Source organism: Euprymna scolopes, chromosome 19 (assembly GCF_053919585.1).
Source record: "Euprymna scolopes isolate OS-2025 chromosome 19, ASM5391958v1, whole genome shotgun sequence".
NCBI classification, from domain to species: Eukaryota; Metazoa; Mollusca; class Cephalopoda; order Sepiida; family Sepiolidae; genus Euprymna; species Euprymna scolopes.
Genome location: NC_136500.1, coordinates 78,313,186 through 78,337,092, shown reverse-complemented (window position 1 = coordinate 78,337,092; position 23,907 = coordinate 78,313,186). Strand labels below are relative to the sequence as shown.

The 23,907-nt window shown below is 29.4% G+C and overlaps 1 protein-coding gene across 28 annotated transcripts in view; it reads left to right on the top strand.

The window, feature by feature from the left end:
• Positions 1-22,530, top strand: part of LOC145239774 (rho GTPase-activating protein 39-like) — a 1,121,368-nt gene extending 1,098,838 nt beyond the window's left edge. For all 28 annotated transcript variants that reach the window (XM_080103220.1, XM_080103221.1, XM_080103223.1 and 25 more), the window contains one exon: positions 1-22,530. This exon is cut by the window's left edge and continues 5,118 nt beyond it. The gene's annotated coding sequence lies outside the window, so the exon portion shown is untranslated.
• The last annotated feature ends 1,377 nt before the right edge of the window (positions 22,531-23,907 follow it).

Genomic DNA, 23,907 nt, shown 5'->3' with positions numbered 1-23,907 from the left:
GGCCACATTGGGGTAAAGTAAAAGTTAAAAATAAAAAAAAGAAAATTTTTTAAATTAAAAACCACAAAAATACTGTCAGATAAGTATTTGTCATACTTGATTTCTGGTGCTTCTCCATGCTTACACTGACATGAAATTTTGCACTTATAAATAAATAAAATAATTTTATGAAATACTTAGTTTTTATTGAAAAATATCAGCGTACACCAGAATTTACAGAAAATTATCCAGTAGATGTTTAATAAATAAAAAAAGAAATTATTAATATTAATGTTTTTTTTTTTTTTTTTGTCGTTGTTTTCTGATTTGATGCCATTTTAAATCTCTCTTTACAAAGAAAGGGAGTTAAAGAATAACGAAATTCATAATGACAACAAAATTCCAGCTACGGATTAAAAATAGAATTTCGTAAATGAAAACAAAATTACTTGATTAATTTTCATGAATTTTGGTGAACAATATTCTTTTTTCATCATTAGTAAGTACTTCATAAAGATTTCTTATTTTCTTTTTAACAGCAATATTTCATATGGGTGCAACCATGGAGAAGCGCCTTATTTTCGTCTATTTTTTCAGTCTTCTGCATTTACTTGTCCTTTTGTCAAACATGCAGATATGAAATCAATAAAGTCATGTCTGTTGGTGGACTTGCAAATTTACCAGAGGTTTTTTTTAAAACCTTAAGCACTGTTAAAAAATCAATAAGAAAATATTCCCTTGTCCTATGAAATAAAGTCAATAAATATATATATATATATATATATATATATATATATATATATATATAATCTACAAACTCTTTTGCACCTTTGTTTGTCTGATGTGGTATCCAATGGATTCCCTCCTATGATTCCCCTCTATCTCCCAACTCCTTGTGTACCTCATCCTACCCTCTGTCTTTACAAAGTCTGTTAAAAATCTCAAAACCCATTTAATCCTTCTGAAACATTTTGACGAACTAGTCCCTATACTAAAGTTTTGTGCTGTTTATAAAGTCTGTCATCAACAATTATCATCAATAGGCATTCATAGGAACAGGTGCAGGCTTATGATGATGATGATGAGGAGGAGTTTGAGGACAATGATAATGAAATTAATGAAGATTATTCGTTGATGCTTACCGGTTTGATTTTTTTTTTTTTTTTTTTTTTTTAATTAAATTTTTTCAGGATATTTTTTTTTTAAGCAAATTTAATTTTTGTTGATTCCATTTCTTTCTTAATCAACGACTCTGCAGAATATTGCCTAAGTCCTATTTTGCGTTTTTACTACTTAACCTGAACCAACAAGGAATTAGGTATGATAATTTTAAAGCTTTTGGCTCTACAAGCACCTCTCCATCGCTATTATTCAGGGGGGAATGCCTTGAGCCTGCTCTTGGCCTGCCAAGCCAACAGGATATCCAGTGAAACTTTCTGATGTTTCAAATACATAAGCTTTGTTTTTTGATTTGGTGGTTAGGAAAGATTTTTTATAAACTTTCAATTTTAATCTAATATTCATATTTTTGTTAAATGTCGAATCATGTATTACCTAAAAGACAAAACTGTCAGATACATTAGAAATTTTTTTAAAATTAAGCCTTATTTGTTAAAAGAAAAAAAATTAAAAAAAGAAAAAGAAAGAATTGGAAGTTATTAAATATTATTTAGAGAAAAGACAGTTTTTGGCTTAATCTCTAAAACTCCTTTTAAGATTTAAATCTCCCAAACAGTATTTCAGAATAGATTATTATTTATTTGATCTCCTTATATGACTGTTGAATTTAAATACTATAAAACTTTAAATGATATAAGTAAATTATGTTTATGTACAAATGTATATATAACTAGATTTTTATATACAAATGTATATATAACTAAATTTTTATGCTGTATTCAACAGACATCTTCTGTCGATTGAATTTTTAAAAAAGAATTCTTTCCAGTTGGAGTATATATACATTTACTGAATCAAACATATGTAGAAAAATGTGTCTGAAATTCCTACTGATTCGTTCTTTCAACCTACTTAGGTTATTTTACCTAATGAGTAGAAAGTTAAAGATGTGTATGCAGATTTTCAAATTTAAACTTACGTAAACTATCAATGAAATGTAATAAGTTGCCAAGAAAGACTGCAAACTTCAGAATCTATCTTCATCAAAATGATGATTCAATTTAGAAACTAAACTTTTTAGCTTGTTAAATCAGGACATAATTATAATCTGTTGATGAGTGCTTTATGCCAAATTGATGGTTAAATTTGTGCTCATTTTTGCATTAAATACTAAACCCTAATAATCATTGAATGGGTACCATAATACTTAGTTTGCTGCATTTTATCATAGCAAACGTCCATACAATATTTCAGTTCGATCAGCCCAATAGTTTCTGTGAAAACTTCTAGAGTAAATCTGGTGTTGTGGTAACTAATACCTTTTAATCCCGAACTTTGCATCATAAGAATACCATAATACTTGGTTCACTCCACCTTATCATAACAAAGGTTCATACAAAATTTCAGTCCGATCAGACCAGTAGTTTCTGTGAAAAAGTAGAATGGACAGACAGAGAGACCACGAGAAATATAATATAGATAACTGAGACCCAATGGAAATTCCATGATGAATTCTACACCAATCTGAATAATTTAATGTTAATAATGATAATAATAATAAAAAGAATATTTCTTTTTAAAATAATGTTTCATAGGGTCAATAGTAATAATAATAATAAATTTCTTCTTCCCTAAAAATGATTGTCACTGTCATCTAAATATACTTTAAATAAACAAAACGAATTTGTGTCTTCTTTATTTATTACAAAATGTAGCAATTTAATTCTTTTTTACAATAAATAATTTTGTCTTCGTATCGTAAAAATAATTGTCAGCTAAATATTCTTTTAAATCAATAAAACGATTGTCCCTTTTCTGAAATGTATTTATTAAAAAAAAAAAAAATTGTACTCTTTTAGTTGGCAGGTCAGCATAATTTGATTTTGGAACAATTTATTTTAAAATGGACAAAGTCAGATATTTTTTTTTAACCTTAGTAACATCAGATTAAATACCAATGAACATCTTTATTAATTTGACGATCTCACTTCTTTTTTTTAAGTGTGTGTGTGTGTGTGTGAAAGGTGATAACGTACATACAAACATGAAATGACTAGATTTATTCATTTTATTTTATATTGCATCTTGAATAACGTCCATACATTAAAAAGTTCACATCAGCATTGCTTTTAAACTTTTGTACTTTAAATGTCTTATTCATTCTTAAAATATATGATCCAAGCAGATTTAATGCATAAACAATCTATGAGTTGGTGACGATTTTGCACATGTTGGATTGACAAACATGAAAGAGTATCTTTCAATTTTAAATATATATTTCTTAAATTAAATCAACAGAGCATGTCTGTTGTTTCTAATGCATTTTAAAGGCATTCTTATTGTATAAATACACACACACACACACACACACACACACACATATATTAAATAGTTCATAGTAAGATATGCGTTTGTGAGGATTTTTGTAATGGTTTCTCCATCCATCTTATTCCCAACTTTCATTCATAACTTGAGATACTTGTCAGGGACCTGACTGAGGTTGACCCTTTTTTTTTTTTTTTTTCTTTTTCGATAGAAGGCAAGATAGGCACTTTTTTCCTGCAGAGCATGTGAAAAGTCTGAAGGGGGTGGGGGTGGGGTGAATTGGCTCTTAATTTCATTTTGCAAGGACATTTTTTCGTGGGAATTCCCAATGTATTAAATTTGGTCTCGAAAATACAGTGTGTATATATATATATATATATATATATATATAGTAAGTTACAAAATATATATGGCAATTAAGCTACACAGAATATTTTGTGTTTCATCCATGCTAGGATTCATCAGGCTTATGCATAAGCCTGATGAATCCTAGTGTGAAACACAGAATATTCTGTGTGGCTTAATTGCCATATATATTTTATAGCTTACTACCTAGTTCTACCTACGTATTGAGCACTGTTGAAGTAAATACTTAAAGTGTACATTTATACTTTCGTATATTAATTTATGTGATTAAATGAAGTAGTCATATATATATATATATATATATATATATATTCCTTTCCATTTCTGTTCTACAGGGAATTTTTTCGCGCATGTTTTGCCTTATGTGATGTTTTGGAGGGAAAAAAATGTTTGCTTTTTTTTTATGAATGAATAAAAAAAATGTATGAGAATCAAGAAACCGCTGAAAGGGAGATAACTGAATAACAAAAATGGGTGCTTATTCAGATTGACACTTCTAACGATAAACAAAAATGGAGAAAAAACTTTTATTTTGTACCTGCTTGTCACGGAATGAAGACTTTATATTCCAAAAATCACAAAAATTGATCAAGTAGTTGTTTTTATTTACAAAACACAAATTTGTCGGGTTTTTTTTTACCAATAAGTGACAAACGAGACCATGTTTCTCTAAGGAACATAAGGGGAGGTAATCAATGATTATTTTGAGTTTCCACGTGCATTAGGGTTGTTTGCCCTTGTCCATAGAGTAAAATTTGATTTTCTTGAATAAAAAACAAAAAAAGTACTACTTGATGAAATTAGATGATTTGGGGAGTATTTCATCTCCATTCTCTGGCTGGTACATACAACATACAAACATTTTTTTGTATTTTCTTTAATTTTAAATGCCGCTATAAGTGCCAATCTGAATAAGCACTGAAAAACCATATGAAGAAATGTAACTATCCTGTACGTCAAAAAACCCGAGAGCTTCATGTCTGGCAGGGGGTCTATATTTAATGGTTTTGATAAGTCAGGGTTGGATCACATTATCAAGTGAATAGTCTTGCATTCAGATCGGTTGAAGAAACCTTATTCTAGTTTGATTGCAAGCCATGATTTTTATGAGATTCATTTTTGTTTCTGATTCCTGACAGAATGTCATTAGATAGAATATATTTACCCCTTGAGTTCTAAGTGGTTTTACGTACATTATATTTTTACCTGACGCTATGTTATATTTTCCTCCTGGCAGTGTTTCTGCTTGGTCTAATAAGTCCCCTTTGTCTCAAGCAGCTTATTAATGTAAATGGTGGAGGATGGAGTTTGACTTTTATTTTCTGCCTCCAGAAATAGTCAATAAATTTGGATGATAATTATAAAAGAAAATGTTTATTTTTTTAATAAAAATAAAAGAATGCCAGGTATCTCCAAGCTTGATAAGGATTTAAAAAAAAAAAAAAAAAAAAAAATGAAAATCAGTTTCTCTAGTTCTCCTTAACACAAGCTTAGTCTGATCATATTGAACCAGCAATAACAACAACCTATACTTAACGCTCTTTCGTAATCTTTTTTCACTTGTTCCTTCATTCCTTCTGCAGCTAGCTTAATTTTTTTTTTTTTTTTTTTTTTTTTTCTTTTTGTGGTTGCTTACAGAAGCTCATCCTTCGTATCACATTTTAATCTGGTGCTAAGGATGGGCTTATGACTAATAATTTCCAGTGCTTGTGTAGATAATTAACCTTTTAAACTAACGCATTTCAGGTGAAAACATTCTTACATACTTATGTCATGTCAAAATTAGTATAAATTCCAAAAATTATGAAAAAATGATCTAGTGGCAAAATAATTACAAGTAAAAACAGAATTTATCGGATTATTGAAATTTATGGTATGTTTTAATGTGGAAGATTTGTGTGACAAGTTGACTTATCACCCTTGACTTCAATTAAAGATCTGCCATTTTTAAACAGAACAATAATTTTGGGGGGTGGGGGGAATACATCTAGCACATCTACTGGATTATTTTTCATAATTTTTAGAATTTATACTAATTTCGACATGTAAGTACATAATAATGTTTTCTTTTGAAATGTGTTGGTTTAAAAGATCACCAATCTACACAAGCACCCAGGTTTCTTCTGATGCACAATTCTCCTTCCATCTGAAAATATTGACGGCAAAGAAATCAACTTTGCAAAGAAAAAAACAGTCAGTGCAGTTTGTTTATTAGATGACATATGATGTATATTGTCATTTTTTTTTTTTTTTTTCCTGTGGCTATCATTCCAACTGGTTTAGTATTAGTAAACTGGGATAATCTTTGGGAAAGGTGGAGAAAATTATAGGCTATTCTGTAAATGCGTAACTATAAAATTCTGATTTTCTTAAATAGATGTTTGTCAGGGTATGAAATTTGGCAAATAATTCAACCCCAGTCTTCAATGTTGTTGTATTTTTAATCTTCAGTGAAAATCGTTTGAAACTAAAATTTTCTATGTGAAATGGGGACAACGATTCCTTTTGTAGCATGACTGAGCTTCCATTTTAAAATATTAACTGCAAACAAATCGAATTTTTATATCTGTAAAGAAGAATAGCCAGTGCAGTTTGACTATTAGATTAACAACCAATAAATTTTCTTTTTTGTTAATGATATTTATTAATGGCTGTACATTTTTTTTTGTATTGATAAGTCTTGCTTAGGAAAAATACAGCTCAATATAATGGAAGGAATGGATATTCTTTAGATGAATTCGTTTAGTTTGAGCATTTAGAAATTAAGTTTCTATTTCAAGCATCTGATAGGTGGATGGACAGACAGAGACTGTTATAGAGATGCTTGGATATATCTAAAATAAGATATGTCCATTCGATCTACATATTTACTGATGCAAATGCTATTTCATACTTAAGTGTGACAGATTTATTGACAAAATGTAATAAACTCAAGTGTAACAGACCCCCCCCCCTCCAGAATGCTATTCTATACTCAAGTGTGATAGATTTGCTAATGGACTGACAGATTGCTATTACTTATTGACAAAATGCTATTATAAACCCCCCCCCCCCCAAAAAAAAAAAATCTATTAGGTTTATTTATTCCAATGATTAGCTTTTCAAATAATCTCAGTAATTTATCCAAATCTTTTTTTTTTTTTTTTTTTTTCATTCAGGAAATATATTCAACATAGATGTCACTTTAATTAATATCTCATCCATAATATTAAACAATTAAATTAACTGCAAAAAACTTTTCTTAAATATCTTTTTTTTTAATAGTGCCAGTTAAACAAGGGCATTATCTCTTTTTTTTAATTTTTTTTTTCCTTCGTCATCTATTACAGAATAAACTTCTGAAAATAATGAATTTGGAAATGAACTTTTCATGCAATATTCAAGGGAAAAAATATACAAATCTTTATTTGTCACCCCCCCCCCTTTTTTTTTCAAATGAGGAGAAATTAGTTTAAAACTTATTAAAATAATACTTGCACTGATATATCTGGAAAGTTAGATGTAATGAAATGTGAATTAACTAAATCATGCCTGAAATGTTGTCAGCCAGGGGAGATAATTCAATGATTTGTTCATATCCTGTAAATGCTGGACTTTTTCACCCAGTAACATTTGCGAAAAACTACCTAGAAATCTTTTGTACATTTTAGTTTAAGTACTTAAATATTGTTTAATTTGAAAAGTTGCTTATTTATAAACCCATGTATAATAGATTTTATATGGTTTATTCCTAAATGTCTTGTATGTAGGCATTATATATAGAATATAATTAAGTTTTTTAAAAAAAATGTTTAATTTGGTTATATTCATTAATCAGTAAATGTGGGCGTTTGAATTTGTATAATTAAAATAACTTAAGCAATTTAAATTTGTTTTTATAAAAAAAATGAATTCTAACTCTTATTCTCTGGTGTTTAAGAAATGTTTTATATTAATAAAAATAAAATAAGAAAAGGAATTGTTCAAATTTGGTTTGACTGTTGAAAATAAAAAGATCAATTAAAAGTTGAATGATTTCACCACCATCCCTTCCAATCCTGCTAACTTTTCCTGCTCCTTCTGCTCTCAACCACCATCCTCTATGTTGATTTCTTCACAACTGAACGCTTTTTGCTTTTGTTTTTGTTTTTTTTCCCCCCCTGGGCGCACCTACACACATTTGTAAGAGTCAAATAAAGTAGCAGCCATCTTTTATCGGCAATGACAATGTGGTGTTAATAATAATAAAAAAAAATAAACAAAAGGCAAATAAAATATTTTAACTCAAAAGCAATTCTTATCACAAAATTCCTTTCACGTTTTGTGATGATAGATTTTACATCAGTTGTATTAGAATATGTAGGAAGTGGCGACTGTTTATTGTCTGCCAAAACATTAAGGTGGCTGTGTATATAGTCTACCAAAAAAGTCTTTTGAAAAACAAATGAAACAAAACAGGAGTGGGGGGGTGGACAAACCTCCAGCTATATTCCTAACTTAATCGACACTCAGGTTCAAACCGAAGAGAGGCTATTTGAACCTTGGCCAAGTCTTTCACACTCCATGATCACTGCAGTCAGTCTATTCCAATATTTGTCCCCTAAAAAAAAAAATAATAATAAATTGTATAGTATCTATAAGAAAATAAAACCAGGGAACTAAGCAATACCAGACTAACCGTTTAATGAGTTTTTGAATATAACCTTCATGAAAAAAAAAAAAAAAAAGAAAAATGAGGTTAGTTTTTAATATATCTTTAGTCTGTGAACTTTTGATGATCAAACTTACATGTGATGATTGCTGTCTCTGCTTGATGCAAACTGTCTCTTTTTATCTTGCCTCTCTTACAAAAATCTGAAATATTTGAACTCTCTCCTTCTCTCAATTGCACAGTCTTCTGGTTTTAATGAACATGTTTATTAGATCAACAAAAATTGATTACATTAGTTTATTAAAAATATGAAAGAAATCTTTAGGATTTTAGGAATGTCTTGTAGTTCGTTGAGTCTGCTTCTAGTTCATATCTTTCAATTCTCTCTCTCATTCTCCCCCCCCCAAAAAAGACAATAATTCTTGATATTTTGGCTATAAATTTTCGATTGCTGTATATATGTATATAGTTATCTATGTATGCATGTATGTGTGTGGAAATAAGTGGAAAAAGCTAATTGACTGAACAATCCAATCAAATCCATTCATATGATGCAATTTTATATTTCGCCTGTGTTAAACGATTTCATCAGAAATGATCGGTGGGTGGGGGGGGGTCATTTTCAAATTTATGAAAATGACAAATATTTGAAGGAAAGAGAGACAGAAGACACTAAAAAATTCTAAAAAAAAAGAACAAAATATTCTTTTTTATTTTATTTTTTTTCTCCTTCCTTCAAATGTTTGTCATTCTTCTGATAAAGTCGTTTCATAATCAGGACTAAATATAAAATCCCACCATTGGAACTGATTATATTGTATCATTTGGTTTATCAGTGTTTTTGCCTTCCTTTTTTTCTACATTTCATTGGATTTTATCCATATATAATTTTGCTTGCATTGATAAGTCAAGTTTTCGGTCCGCATGACCCACTCATAACTGCTATTCTGTCAAATTCTGAGTAGGTCGTACAACCTAAAACCTCAATTTGTTGATGTTAGGCAAACAAACTACATACATATAACCAACTGTGTAAAAAAAACAACTTAGCATTGAGCATTTTCAGAATGGATATATACCAACAACTTATTACCCTGTAATAAGCCTAAATTAATCCTCTCTCTCTTTATTTATATATATATATATATATATATATATATATATATATATATATATATATATATATATATATATATATATATATATATATTTGTATATGAATGTGTGAGTTTGTGTGTTTTTCGGTTCCCCTCAGTTGGTTTAAGACTTACTTAAACCAAATAATAAAACAATTCATTTCCATTTTTTTAATATCAGAATGCCATTTTTTTTTTTGTTGTTGTTTTGAAGTCCTTTTGGTGACTAAAGTCATCAATTCACTGTTTCAAAGATGGTTGCCAACAAAAGCAACTCTGCTGATAACTATTATTAAAAAAAAAAGAAAAAAATCTTTAAAGAGAGAAATACAAAAATCAAACACTTTTTCTTCTGAAGTCATCAACCACTCCTAGCGCTTTTGTATCTGATTCTTGGGCCCTCACCACTACAAAGGAACTTTGGAAACTGTATTTGAAATATTCACTTCTCTTCCCCTATCCATAAAAGAAAGGGAGATTAAAAAAAAAATGTTTTACTTTTTTATATATTCAGGAAATGATCAGTCCTCACCAAAATGTACATTTTCCATGAATATTTGTATTTGTTTTTTTGTTATTTTTTTTTTTTTTCCACAAAACAAGATGTCTGCTTTCATTGTTCTCAAGTGATTTTCCATATTGTTTGCAGTTATCGAGTTTGCTGAACAAGTAATTACTGGAATTGATAAAAAGTATGAATAAAACTGTGAACTACAAACAAATGTCCTTCGTTCACACGCATGCAAACACTATGTGTGTATATATATATATATATATATATATATATATATATATATATATATATATATGCACACAGACACACCATCCAATAAATGCACGAACACACATATATAACCACATTTTATCGGACTGATTCATTAAGTTGACTTGATTCAATGAATATCTTTTTACAACTTTTCGTTATAATTTGTGTTGTATATATATATATATATATATATATATATATATATATAAGAAAAATTGATGATGATAAAAATTGAATAAATCACAATATTTATTAATCCATCAAAAATTCAAACAAAGAATTATAATAAAGAAAAATCAATGATTTTTCAAAGATAGGCTCTTTTCATCAGAGGATAAAGATTAGTAAAAAAATATATCACTGATTAAATTAAATTGATTCGAGGAATGTCTTAACATTTTGTATTATAATTTGCGTGTTTATGTTTATCTTAAAAAAATCTGTGAGCGTTGTATAAAAAGAAAAACAAAATTTTTTAAAATCCTAGTAATACTAAATTCAATATATTGCAGGCTTAGCACTTGCATAAGCTCTTACCGCTAGAAAATTCACAATTATAAAAGGGGAATTCAACTATATAACAGCGACAAAATAGTACAAATAACTTAAATTGTTAAATAGAAAATGGGGATCATCAGCTATTTATCATATAGCTGTTTCAGAGATTTACAAAGAGGACAGCTGTTAAACTCATAGCTCTCCAATGGACACTCCCACTACCCCAATAACAAAATGTAGACACAATCCAGTTACTATTTCACTAATATATAAATTAAAAACATAATATATATATATATGATTATGATGATGAAAATAAAAATTGAACAAGTTACAATATTTATTAAGCTACAAAAATTCAAAGAAGGAATCATAAAGAAAATCCTTAACTCATAGATTTTCAAAGATAAACTCTTTTTATTAGAGGATAAACATTAGTATTAGTAAAAAAAAAATGTATCCCTGATTAGCATAAATTTCAAAATATACATAAACCTTTTGTAAACCAAAAGTCAATTTCAATAGAATTAAAGTGAAACTAAAAATCTAATAATTAATTAGTTGTACTTTGTAATATCAAAAAAAAAAAAAAAAAAAATCTGAATGACTTGAAATAAAAATAGTTTTAAAAAATCAGTTGAATTGAAATAAAAATAGTTTTAAAAAATCAGTTAAATTTGAACACAGCAAACAAATGATGAATTAGTGCTCCGTAAGATCTAAACAATAAACATTGTAATCCGATACGGGAGTTGACTATAATAAAGTCCAAAAAGTCGATTAAATTTGAAAATATATCAAACAAATTTTAAATTATATCAATGCTTCAAACTTCTGCTGGTCATCATTGTAATATTAATTTTTTTTTTATTAACAGATGTTTATTCCAGTGTGTGTGTGTGTATATATATATATATATATATATATATATATATATATATATATATATATATATATATGTCATCCACAGACAGCTGTTTCATCATATTACAGTTCTTCAGTGTAATTAGACGTGGTGAGTGTTATAGACTAAGATTTGAAGTCTGATTGCTAGCAAAGTAGTCAACATTCCTGCACAAGTTTTGAATTATATGTATATCTAAATGGAGTCTCTTGTCACATTCAGAAGTATAAAGTGCAGATCACTTAGTTGTCCAAAATCCATGCAAGGAATTTGTTTAAAGTGATGAAGACTTTGTGTAGGACCATCCCAACTTTTTGAAACCATGATAACCTCAGTCAGATCACATGACAAAGCAGAGAGTAGACCTCGGGTTTTTACATCAGTTTTCCTTTTTCTAGATGCATGCCTTGATGAAAACTGAGGCTATATCTCGCCCAGTGGTTTTAAATTCGCCCCAGATACTATATATGTATATATATATATATTAGCCCGGGTGTTTGAATGTGTGAGGTAAAAAAAAAACAAAAAAAAAGTGCTAGTAGGCAGGCAGGCTCGAACCCGTACTGTGAAGGAGGAAAAGAATGTGAAAAAAAAAAAAAAAATTACATCTTTGTTGTTGCGCCCATCGCTAAACTGGGAGTGACAAATGTTTAAATTAAGGCTAGTCAATTGTAAAGAGGGGATGACTTTTGAAAATATAGGCGAAAAATGCGACCCCTCCCTGTAGAAAAGTGCCCAGTTGAGGGTGAAGGAATTAATATTTTTAGCCAATTTTTCGATATTTGTCATCCGAAGGGTCGCACTTCAAAATGATAGTAATCTTGTGAAAATCCGTTGCCTCTGTCGAAAGTTTTTGCGAGACATACAAACATACATATATACATACATTTAAACAGACAGATAAGATTTATATTATAGATTTAAAAAAAAAAAAAACTCTTAGTCATTTATACATTGAGAGAGAAAAAATAAAACATTAAAAATGCAAGTAAAAAAAACACAATTTATATAGGCCATCTACAAGAAACGCCATCCACAGAAAGAACCTCATTGCTAACAATACGGAAGCATTCCCCTCTTTTGTATTCCTAGTGACAGCAATACTATACTAACACTAATCTACAGTCTTTTAGGAATACTAACTAAATTTGCATATTGTAAACTTAGAACTTGTATAAGCAAACTTTTACTACTGGAAAATTCACAAAACACTAAAATGGAGGCCAAACTCTATCAGTCATGAATCATAAGGAAGGAACTTAATACTAAATCGTGAAATAGAAAAGTGGAATCATCAGCTGTTTACCATGTAACCGTTTTGGAGATTTAAAAATGACAGTTATTAAATTCATGCAGTACAAATCAAAATACCACATCATCCAACATATGCACATGCAAATTAAAAATGAAAATAGTGAAGACCTAAAAACTCAACGTTTTGCCCACTATTGTGAAGACTTTATCAAGAGAGCAAGAAAAGAAGAAAGTGGCACATAACAGAAGATCTGTGAATTTGGGGGAATATATATATATATATATATATATATATATATATATATATATAATGTAAGGGTATAAGAGATTTAAATTTATGTAGAGAGGGAAAACATACAGATACGTATGCATATGTATACACATGAAATATATAAATACACATGCATACAAATTTTACATAGAAATATATATATATACACACACACAAATATGTATGGATAAAAATGAATATGAAAAATATATAAATGTTTATATCTTTTCTGTATTTATTTCCTATGTGTTGATGTGTAGGGATACAAAAAAATCTTTCGAAAGAAAACAAAAATGTTTCTTTCAAAAGCACATAATTTTTTATTGATCCTTTGGTCTTCTTCAGTGTGAGTCATATATATATATATATATATATATATATATATATATATATATATATATATATATATATATATAAGTGAAATTATGTAAACATCATAAAAATCCTATGTTGATTTATCAACATTTCGACGATGTTAAGCATCTCATCCAGGGTTCAATAATTTAAAAATAATCGTATATTTAATTATTTTTAGTCATTGTTAAACCTCTGATGAGACAATTAGCTTCGTTGAAACGTTGATTAATCTGCATAGTTTTTTTTTTTTTTCCTGATCTTTATATGATTTCACTTATAATAGCTCTATCTATTTATTGAGCACTTTTGAAAAAAATATTGTTCTTTTGGTTCAATACATTTGAACTTATTTAATATATATACACACACACACTAGTAGAGGAGGGTGCAGTCTTGAGGGGGTCATAAAATATGATCAAATATATTTTTATTCCTGCAAATTTCCTATTTATTATTACAGAGCCAATTCTTTATTGAATTATATATTGTAACTAATATATAGTACTGATTTCAAAAGTAAAAAAAAAAAAAAAAAGAAAAAAGAAAATGATTTGGGTGCCATCAGCTAGAATCGAAACAAAAACATTTAGTGCTCTAGCCAGGTCTCCCACCGATGTAGCTATCGAGAGATAGGTAAGAAAAATTTAATATTAAATAATTTGAAGAAATGAATTGAATTTGGGCATGCGCAGAAAGAAGTAAAAATATGTTGGCAAATTGAAATGAAGATTTTTACATTACAACTTGCTCATATATGTTTGTATGCGTTATTTATCCATCCACACAAAGATTTTACTCGATATAAACAATTCTTGGTGTATGATTACTATTTCCTGTTAATTTTGGTGTTATGTGACCAATAGTTTAAGAGTTTATCGGTTAAATATTTACACACACACACACATTGTTATGTATATGTGCGTGTGTAAGTAAATAACATGTTTGGATTCATTTGGAAAACGATTTGCTTCTGATAAAACTGAAAGTTGGGCCTTAATTCTGAACAAATTAAATTCTGTTTCCCTGCCCAGATGTAAGTTCTATTTTGAGTCAGTTTTCACTCCCACAAAAAAAAAAAAAAAAACACTCCTTCCTTTCTCCTGCTTTGTCTGCACTTTAAAATAATCCATAAAAAAAACTCAATACATTTTCCAACATTATTTCCAAATAAGTCCACACTACTGGATCAGATATCAGACCTTCGCTCTTTAGCAACAGTAAAAAGGAGCAGGTTGTAACTCTTTGTATGAATTGTTACGTTAGAGGGAAGACTCCAAGCTGAAAGAAGTAACGTTAGAAAATGAATGTGATAATTCAGCCGCTGTCTCATGTCTGAGCTATTTTTCGGTCAATTGGTTGAGAGTGAAATGCTAGTAGAGCAATCACTGTGTTATTCTTGTAAGACTTATTCCTTGAATACTTTCTCATTTGTGAAGGTTTTAGGATATGATATAAATTACGACTCATTTAGACGGTGCTGTCTCAAAAAGGAGTTTCTTAATAACTTAATAGTTGATGTAGTTGTTTGAGTAGGCGCTAATTGTCCAGGAGACTGGGTATCAATTCTTGTTGAGTCATACCGAAGAATGTTACTTAATACCACTTGGATAAAGAGTTAACATTATAAGATAATCAAGGATAAGTGGAGTAATAGAGTAACATCCTCCCCTACATCTCTGTAGTAGTGAATGTAAAACGAGCCTATGTGTTGCCCTCAACTATGGTCGATCCCTAAATTAGTCTATGTGAGGAGAATTAAAATTGTGTAAATCATGATTTACAAACGTTTATTGTTCTCGAGTATTGACCATTTTCATCAAAATCAGATTAATATATAAATATTTATATATTCTTTTAATATTTTAATTTTAAGTACTCATATATATATATATATATATATATATATATATGTGTGTGTGTGTGTGAAATAAGAATTACTATTAAGTTTACCAAGATAATCTGAAATAGCAAACTTAAAATATACTATAAATATTAAAGACTTAATATTTATAAAGTAATGCTAACTAGATGTAAAAGCTCAATAAAACCAAATAGGAAATAGAGCTTATAATACGAACAAAGAATTAATAAGATATGCTAAAAACACTTTAAGAAGAGTTAAAAACATATTTAATTTCCAAAAAGGAAACACAAAAGAAGTTGATCGTCCTCAATCTGCAGAGTTTCAAAAGAAATACTTTCCTTCTCATCAGAGGATAGGAGTTAGCAAAATGCGGAATCGGATTTTGCTTGCAAAGTATTTAATGAAACTACAAGTAAGCCATAGAGCTTACATGGTAAATGTTAAAAAGTAGTGAAACAGAGGGAATGGGAAAAAAAAAAGAAAAATGATTTCACGTTAATGGATGGTCGGGTTGAAGAGTAGAATATCCAATAACGGTAAAATCCAAGAAAAGTTGATTAAAGTTTCGTATCCAGAAGTAAAAATCCAAAGGAATCGCGTTACTGGAAAATTATTCGATGTCATTCAAAAGGCAGAATTCTGTGAAATAATTCACAAATGGGTACAAAGAAAAAAAAAGTGACTTCAAAATATTATTATAAAAAGATAGATAAATTGTGCATGGAATGAAGAAATGGAGAAATTTTAAGACGATTCTTCAGATGCCAACTTTTTAAATACGAATCATCATATATATATGCATATGTAAGTAAAAGATAAATAATAAGTTACATATAACTTTATTATAACATCAGAATAATAAGGAGACGTAAAAGAGAGAAAGAAGAAAAAAGGAACCTCTTTAGGCCATGCTATTTCGAAGCTAAATGCTTTTCATTTGAAGAAAAGGGCCAAAAATATACAAGATGTAAATATAGATTAATAGAAACTGACTTAATCATTTAGATTGGAAATGAGAATGAATAAGAAATATTAAAAGTAGGTATAAAGTATAAGGTAGCGACCTGCGAGAAAAAAAAAATCTTTATAAATAATATAACTAGGAAGGGGGAGATAAGTATATGAGATTGCTCCTCTTAATATTATTGAGCTTTTTCTATCTTGATAAAGATATAGTCTTAATATTATTGAGCTTTTTCTATCTTGATAAAGATATAGTCTTAATATTATTGAGCTTGACATATAGTCTTTTATAATCTAATTGCATATATATATATATATTAGTAAAGCTATATCTAAAATATTTAAATTAATTATAAATCAAATAAATAATTTTCACCTGAAAAGAAAATTCTATAGTAATATAAATCTATTTTGGGTAGTAAATAATTCCCAACCAGTGAAAGAAAAATTAGATAAAATAAATTCCAAAATAAAAGCAAAATCTATAGCTACTTATGATTTTAGTATGCTATATACTAAAATTCTGCACGAAAAACTTATAAAAGAATTAAATGATACTGTAGATTTAGCTTTTGAAGGTGGAAAAGGTAAATATATAGACTTTTCAAACTCTAAAGCTTTCTGGTGTAAAAATAAAAATATCAAAACTAGTGTTTCTAAAGGTATTTTAAAAATACTTATAAGTCATCTTATTAAAGAATGCTATTTTCAAATAGGAAATAAAATATTAATCCAAACGATAGGTATCCCAATGGGACTGGATTCTGCACCATTTTGGGCAAATCTGTATTTACATAGACTCGAGTATATATATATGTCATCACTAATAAAAACTGACATATCTAAAACATAACTTTAATGGGTGTAGGAGATTTATAGATGATGTTATATGTATAAGCGATAATGATGAATTCGAAAAAAAAAATAAGCATCTTATATATCCAAAGGAATTAGAATTGAATTGTGAACATATAGGACAACAGGCTACATTTCTGGATTTAGATATTAAAATTGAGGATGGGATTTTTCTTTATAAAATATTTGATAAAAGAAACGCTTTCCCCTTTCAAATATTATGTATGCTGCATAAAGATAGTACCTGCTCTGTTTTTATGTTTTATGGAACCATTATGTCAGAGTTTTTGAGAATAGTTCGTGTTACTTTAAAATTAATAGATTTTATACCCCCAGTTTCTGGCTTAATAATAAGGATAATAAAACAAGGTGGGGATAAAACTAAAATATTTAAAGTTAAATAAAGCATTTGTTCGTTATCCTGATGCTTTTGAATCGTTTAAGATTAACCAGACTATATTAATAAAGGAAATCCAAAACTATATTTGTAATGTATAAAATGTAATTATAATTACATTTAAAAAATGTATAAATATTTTTAACCTTTATATATTTAATTTTAAATAAATATGAATGTAAATATACAAAATACTAATCATAGTGGGGGTGATAAGTAGTTAAATGGATTAATCCTAATCTTATAAATACAAAACTGGTAAATTAAAAAATATATCCATTTTGAATTTGGAAACTGATGAATCACACAGGTAAGAAATTCATTTTTATAGCATGAAAAGGTTAGATAATGCAATGAAGAATAGGAAATTAGATCAAATATTTGTAACATGTCTTCTTCCTAAGATTAAGGGAGGTGGTGTTTGATCAAGACTGCTGGGGAGCCATGATGTAATATGCTGTTTTGTTTTTAAATCTCCGAAACAGTGTTTCATGGTAAGCAACTGATGATCCCTTAAAAAAAAAAATTATTAGTGCTATGGTAAATTCTAGAGCGATCTGATGCAGTGATTGCAGGTGATTAAATGACTTACTGACTAGATGGTTTTCTAACGAATGATAAAAAATTTTTTTTTTTTGTATAGTTTCAAAGGTTAAAAACTTCAAAGACTATATATATATATATACACACACACATACACATGAACTCACACAAAAGATGCCCTTATGTACCTTTACCTCCATGACCTGATGAGACAATGTGTGGTGTGTAGCAGAAAGTGCAAGTCAACTGCTGGTCTGAAGAGGCACATAGTTGTGCACAGGGACACTGTACCACAGAGTGGTCCAGTTAACCCAGTGCAGACACTTGACTTTGTGTCATCTTTGCTTCAGGCCATGTAAGTCAGCTGCTAGTTTGAAGAGCCACCTGCGTGGCCATGTGAGATGACCTGGGGGGCTGGGTTTTGTTGGGTGGGACAGCGATCATCTGTAAAGATGAAGCAATCATATATATATATATTATATAAATAAGATAATAATAAAGGATCGAGTGCAGTTGAGAGCTTGCGTTTCATTTGCAACTATTGTAAGGTGTAGAAAAATAATAATAATATATAAGGTATCTCAAAAAATGTCTTTTGAGACACCATACATAGAGTGAAATGGAATCGCTTCAAATGCAGAAGACAAGTGTAATTGAAGAATCATATTCACAAATGTTCAGACTGATGAGCATTGTTGTCCAGATAACGTGCACCAAGAGGTAGTTAAAGTGAGAGTGCATTTTTTGAAGACTTACTGTATAAGAGAAATTGAAATGATGAAAATAAAAATTAACAATATTTACTAGTTAATAAAATGCTCAAACAAGGAATATAAAAAGATTTTTTTTTTTTTTTTTTTTTTTTTTTGCTTAGTTCATTTATCTTTTAAAACTTCAAGGAATTAAAAGTATACAATTTCCATCCACCTGGAGTTAAACCACTTTTACCTACAAGATAAAAATTAAATTTCAAATCTAGATTTTGATTTTCAGATAATCTTGGATTGAGAAATTTTGTTAATGCTTTAACCTGCAAGGAGTCCAGTCCCAATGATCTGCAATCATCTTGCAGTGGAAGTTAGCATACAGGTAACAATATACTTGCTTGGCACCTGGAATACACCTTGTATGGAGGACTCTTTGCCATCCGTGGCTTCTAGACAATTTTATAGTAGCCCTTTTTTCAGGGAGTTGCTTCTTTCAAGCAGCACCTCTCTTATTGAATCAAGAGGCAATTTTTTTATGCCTCAATTAACCCTTATACTCGAATAGCTCTTAGCCTTGATAAATAATGCCTCGAGAGAGAGTGTGGTGTGTGTGTGTGTGTGTGTATATATATATATATATGTATATATATATATATATATATGACTCAAATAGGGAAGAAAGAAGATTGGTATTAATTTTTAATGCTGCTACAGTTACCAAAGCCTTCACCATTAAGCAACCCTATACCAAATATTGCCTCTCGTGGTGGTAAGGAGAGGGGGGGCAATTAAATATCTATGTAGCAATATGTCATGAAGCCATGTATCTATTTACATCTTTAAAATTGCTTTTTTTATGTGGAAATATTAGAGGTAAGCAAAAATAATATTTAATTAAAACTGAAACATTTTTTTTTCATTTTTCCATTTTTAGTTAAAATTAAGTTGAGTTAAAATATTGCTATGCATATATGGCTTCCATGAGCTCTGTTAGCAACATTTTATGACTGCTTATGCAACTTTGCTTCTAAGTTCTACAGTTGACGAAATGATTAATATTAAAGCTTATAATGTCACTCTCTTGAAAATGAATACTATTTTAAAGATTATAAATTAGTCAAGTTATAGGTCCACCCCCTTTTTTTGCCCCCAAATTAGCTCCACTCTTGATAGAACTTGAACTCACCTTACCAGGTGTAAATTCCACATTTTTTTTTTTTTGCTTTTAGTGAATTAAATAATCAATTTAAAAAATTCTCGATTTGGTTGAAAATTGATTCCTTATGATTGAATCTCTGATTTTTTTTTTATCATTATTAAGATTTTTTTGTTTTCATATTCTTTTCTTCCAGTTCTTGCAAGTTTCTCTTCAAACTTCACTCCTTTCAAACATTTATGGAAAATCATCTTGTTTTCTTTTTACATTTGTTTACATTCTTTTTCTCTAAAAAAGTTTTTTAAATAATTTTTTTTCTCGTGGAGAGAGGTTGTTTTATTTTCTCTGTTGAAATTTTTATTTTCATTGAATATGAAAGTTTTTATCAATTCAATACATCTGCTTAAAAAAATAGATACAAATTTTAAATGCATATAAATTTATCAGCTTTATTCATTTTTTTTTTTCTTTTTGCGACATCCTCTGTTCTCGGTCTTCTCAACAGGCACAGATAATTTTCAAGTTAAAAATAAAAGATGGGTGAATTGTTTTACCATATCAACCTTAAGGAGAGTTTAATGCTGAAAAAAGGGGGGAAATCTAGAATCCTTCAATAAATTTGTTTGGTTTTCTGTCAGATTATTAGCTCTGTGTATCTGTGTCATCCTTGGCCATTTTACAATCTCCATTCATCATTAGAAAATAGGTACTGGTCCAGAACTCCCCCTATATTGAAACAACAAAAATACAGAAAAGGCTTTATGATATATGTACCTGTGACAAAATGAAAATATCATATTCCAAAAATTATGTAAATTGATCAAGTAGTTTGATTTTTATAAAGAAAATTATTTTTTAAGTGATTAAAGGGAATTTGTGGGCATTACAACATAATTCTCACAAGTTATCTGTCTTTTTTTATTTATTTTTTTTTTAGATTCTTTTCAAAATGGCGGACAAGACAACTGCTCTTTTGTTACTCATAAAATTTGATTTTCTTTTTTGAAAATTATAACTACTTGATCAATTTATATGATGTTTGGAATATGATATTTTCGTTTCGTTATGGGTGCAAACATTATACAGATTTTTCTGTATTCTTGTTGTTAGGGTGAATTTTGGACAAGAACCAGGAAATGTTTACCTATTCCTTAATCTAACAGGAACTAAAGGAACATTTTTGTCATTTCCCCTAAACAACATTTGCATATCTCTCTCTCTCTTTCTTTCTTTCTCTCTCTCTCTTCTTGAGTCGTTCATAAATTTGGTGATACTTAGAGTTGCATTAGTGATTTACTTGCAGTCGAGGATCTTAGAGAATCTAATTGTCCTTAAGGAAGTATCCACTCCTCCAAGGGAGCTCATCCCTTTGAAATACTGAGTATAATTGTTGGGTCATTTTTTTTATGTATTTTACTTTTATTTATTTATTTATTTATTTTTATTTTTAAATAGTTTAATATTATTTTTTAATATATAGACAAGAATATATATTTAAAAAGGTTATAAAAAAGAGAAAAAAAAACAACCCTCTCACGAAGAAAAAAAATGTTTTTGAATGAAAAAAAAAACAAAAAAGAAATACCTGAAAAGTAAAATCGATAATTTGAAAAGATAATGTGAAATCTTATGAAAAAAAAAAAATTCTCAAACAACAATAAAATATAGTTCTTCTTCGTGAGACAGACAATTGTCATTGATGCCTCTTTCTCCCCACCCCCACTCACACCAAACATCATTAATCTAACCAAAGCACCACTGAATATACTCTGATTCTTTGTCGATATAAAATGAACATTTGGACACTGCTTATTAAAATATAATGAAGTAATAATAATAATAATAATAATAATAAAGCAAGACAAAATTTAAAAAAAAAAAAAATCCCCCCCCCCCAATTAAAAATCCTGTTGTGGTGGAAGTAATAAAAGTGAGCGTTTATTTATTTCCATCATAAAAAAAAAAAAAAAAAAAATATCAAAGCCTCATAACCAAACAATTTTCCTTCCCAAACTCTCTCCCATCTTTTCCTTTGATTATTATCGGATATACAATCTGACAAACAGTGGACTCCAAAAAAAATAAAATACAAAAAAAAAAAACAATAATATATATTTTTTTTTTAATTTGTCACTCGTAAAAAAAAAAATGATTTGAATTTTCCGTGGACTGACAGTCGTAATGGTGTTTTATTAACTTACATCCTCTCTTGCTTACTTCATATTAATGGATGTTCTCGTTGCTGTAGCTAAGTTTGACAACAAACCACCAAGTCTCGGTTAAGTTGACCCCATGTCAACTGACTGTAATCTAATTGACTCACATCATGATGCCCCTTGTTACTGGATGTACTTGCTGATATTGTTGAGCGAACGACGGTTGAAGACAACTCCAAATCTGTATCAAATGACGGTTATTAAATGAGAAGTGTTACTCACTCTGTTTTTTTCCTTGTTTTTTTTTGTTTTTTTGCTTTGTTTGTTTGTTTCTTTTTCTCTGTGTGTGTGAAAATCATAAGACATAAATATGAAGAAATAAATTGGATGAAAACGATTCTATGGAGATCAGCAATATAAAATGATTTATTGCTAATTTTACAATATGATCTGACAACAGATTTGTAGAGATAGAGAATAGCTTCAGATATGAGAAAGTGTTTGAGACTATATGTGACAGTATTCACCCGGAGTGGGTTGAACTGGCTACAAGTAAATTTGCTGCATCATGAATCAAGGCAGTCTGTCTAGGTCTCTCCACTGCCAACTCTATGGTCCCTCCTCACCAAACTTTCACAAGAAATACTCGTCTAACAGGAAACACTATCGATAATTACCCCCACTCTTTATCCGTGCCTAAACCTAAATGTAGATTCCATGAACAAAGCTTATTTCTTAGAACTGCACGCCTATGGAATTGTCTTCCATTTTCCTGCTTTCCAGCTGACTACAATATGGTTGTCTTCAAGTCTAACGTAAACAAGTTTTTGATGAGCCTTTCCATATAAGTTTACAAATTTACCGAATTTTCATTACTAATGATTACTATATTGTCCAATTTCTACTGTACACTCTTTAACCCTTATCCTCGAGTGGCCTTCCGGCCTTGATAAGTGGTGATCCCTATGGGGGAAAAAAAAGTCTTCAACATATCTCAGCCATTCGCAGTTTCATCACAGCACACCAAAAACGCTAGGGCCGGTCATAACTTCCAAGTTAGCTTTGACAGTCGCGTGCCACATCTTCCTTTGATCACCACTTTTGTTTTTTGTTGCGTTATTGAATGTATATCTGATTTTCCAGTTTGCACTTTTCAAATGCTTGCGAAATTATATACCCTGACAATTCTTTTGTCATTCTCAAAATCAACGCAAACGAATTTTGTGTACAAAGTTTGTTTACAATTCACTGATGGCCATTGACAAATGAAAGACATAACAGAACAACTCTCTACACAGACGCAGCCGATAGCATAACACATAGCTTCTCCATATCTCATTCCCTATCACAGATGGTTACGTTTCCAACCTGTTTCCCAGACCAGCAAGAACAATACGCATCACTTCTAGATCTGTTTCTGACCACAGTTCCCGATGATTGTATAATGAATGCCCATAGTCCACTTGGGAACGCTGATCATGCAGTGATAATGGTTGAAATCGCCCTAAACTCTAGAGCCAAAACTGAAGAGCCATTGCTCAAAACAACAAGATATTAAAAAAAAGGCTGATTGGGAAGCCATCAGAGATCTCAACAGAGATGCCCCATGGGGAAATATCTTTTCTCTTCCTGCTGAACAGTGCGCAAATGAGACCACTGAA